This window comes from Bos indicus, chromosome 13 (genome assembly GCF_029378745.1).
Source record: "Bos indicus isolate NIAB-ARS_2022 breed Sahiwal x Tharparkar chromosome 13, NIAB-ARS_B.indTharparkar_mat_pri_1.0, whole genome shotgun sequence".
Classification (NCBI taxonomy): Eukaryota; Metazoa; Chordata; class Mammalia; order Artiodactyla; family Bovidae; genus Bos; species Bos indicus.
The window spans coordinates 12332179-12334735 of NC_091772.1; positions in this window are offsets into that span (position 1 = coordinate 12332179).

A 2557-nucleotide genomic window follows, 5' to 3' on the forward strand; every position below is an offset into this window, starting at 1 on the left:
AACGAACACACGGCAGGGTCACGTACTCTTAGCTGATTTGCTTTTGTGTTCCTCTAGAACACCACTGCTTTGAAAGTGGTAAATAATTTACCTTCCAACACCTGTTGGTTGATGCTTGTTCTTTTCATCTCGGGTTTTTAAGTAGCTGAGAGGGAATCACCGAGGTGGTAACTTCATTGAGAATGGAAATGCTCCATTTGCATGCTAGGAGCAAGTGGGTACTCTTTCTGGATGTATATGGTTCGGACTCCAGGTGCTAAAGACAAGGGATGAGTGGGGGCAGCAAGACGTAGGCTGACTGGAATAGCTGGACCTTAGATCAGTCATAGGAAGCACCTTCCTGGCACGATGCCCCAGGGGCAGAGATGCACGATAAGACAGAGGATTGGTGAGCAGACCAGCTCCTGGATGATGGGGACCAAGAAGAAGCAGGAGGGAGGGCTGGATGCTGAGAACAGGGAAAGCTGGGCAAAGAGCTTTGACATTTTGTGATGAGCCACAGTGAGACAGGGAGTGGTCCAAAGACAGCTTATTTTAGAAGAGACATGGAGTTACACAAGCCAGCGTGCAAAGTAGAGTCAGAGAAGGTCAGAGCCATCTGCCTCTAAGTTATTACACATGAGAAAGCCAGAAAAAGGTGTAGTAGTACTGGGGTCACCACACAGAGATTTTGAAAGAAGCAACTGAAGTTCTTCCAATTTTTATTATGAAAAATTTCAAATGTACAGAAACATTTGAAATATAGTGTATTACTATACAGATATGTGTATACACACATTGCCTGGACTCAGCAACTGAACAACATAATTTTTAAAAAATTTTTGTTTTATTTTTAATTGAAGGATAATTACTTTACAATATTGTGATGATTTCTACCATACATCAACATGAATCATCCACAGGTATACACATGTCTCCTCCCTCGTAGACCTCCCTCCCACCTCCCTCCCCATCTCACCCCTCTAGGAAACAATAGAATTTTAAGTGGGTTTTATGTCATTTACCAAGAGCCAACAAATGGGTTACAGCAGGGACACTGTATACACAGAAGAATATTTTTCCAGTTGTTGCAATAAGACCTTCGATTCAATATATGATCATGTTGCCTCATTATAATTTCAATGAGTCAAGACCATAATACTACTTTTAGGAAACTTAGTTTTTGAATATGAACCTCTGTGTGAAGTCACAATTCATTAAATTAATGAGGAAGGCAATGTGATGCTGTTTGGTTCAGCGCATCTGTGATTGTAATCTCTGCCAGCAAAATATTTTTTAAATGTTCCTGTTAGCTGGGTTGAGATGGAAAATATTGTTTTGTTCCCCTCTAAAGAAAATAAAAGCTTGTGCAGTTGTTTTTTATGCCGAACATTCTCTGAGGATAAAGGGCTCATTCACGCTTCAGTATTTTCACCTCTCATGTAGGAAAATGAAAAAGGAAGAGTGAAATATGAAGGTGAAAATACTGAGGAAAATGAGACTTAGCAACTTAACATGGAGGTTTTTTTTTTTTCAAATCAGGTTTCTTTCTTTCCCCAGTCTTCTGATTTCGGTTGTTTTTGTTGCTGTTTATCTGTTTGTTTTTTTCCAGTCTTTTCATCTGAAAAGGGTTACTTTCTGTGCCCATCAACTCATAGGTTATCTTTGTCACCAGTTCTCTTGTGGGTGACTTGTTAAAGAGCCAATTCAGTATATTCAAACTAGTCTGGTGTATCTGTTCTAAAACCACAGATACTGCAGACTCACTGAGACTGAGGCTCTTTGAATTCTCTGTGTAATAAATCAAACTCCCTTGGAGGTGAATCAAGGAAAATGGTCTGACGGTGAGTTCTGAAACTATAGGTTATCGAGTTGCAGCGAGGACCTAGCAGGGAAGTTCCCTCAGTGATGGTTCTTGGTCCAGTGTCTTCCTCATTCTGCGGAGGGTGGGTCAGTGGTTTGGGGTACCACTGCTTCAGAATAGATTGCTGGGGCCACCCAGCCAATAGAGATGGATGGGTCCATGTGTTAAACATCCAGTCTGCACTGAGGAGAGGGTGTGAGGGCGAGAAGGAAGTGGGTAATTTTGCTTTGTTCCCTGGGAAGAAGCTCCATCCTTCTCAGCAGTCAGCTCTATTTATTTGTCTGGCTCATGAAGACAGATGCTCTGTTCATTCCCCTCATTCTTTTTCTGCTTTTATTTTTTAAAAAATTTTATTGAAATATAGTTTACTTACAATGTTGTGTTAGTTTTAGGTGCACAGTGAAGTGATTCAGAGAAATACACATGTATATATATTCTTTTTAAGATTCTTTTCCATTATAGGATATTACAAGATATTGATCATAGTTCCCTGTGCTACCAGCAGGTCCTTGCTGGTTATTTATTTTATACAGAGCAGCGTGAATATTTTAAGAAAAACTCCTAATTTATCCCTCCCCACCCTCTTGCCCCTGGGATTTCTTTGGAAGGAATGATGCTAAAGCTGAAACTCCAGTACTTTGGCCACCTCATGCGAAGAGTTGACTCATTGGAAAAGACTCTGATGCTGGGAGGGATTGGGGGCAAGAGGAGAAG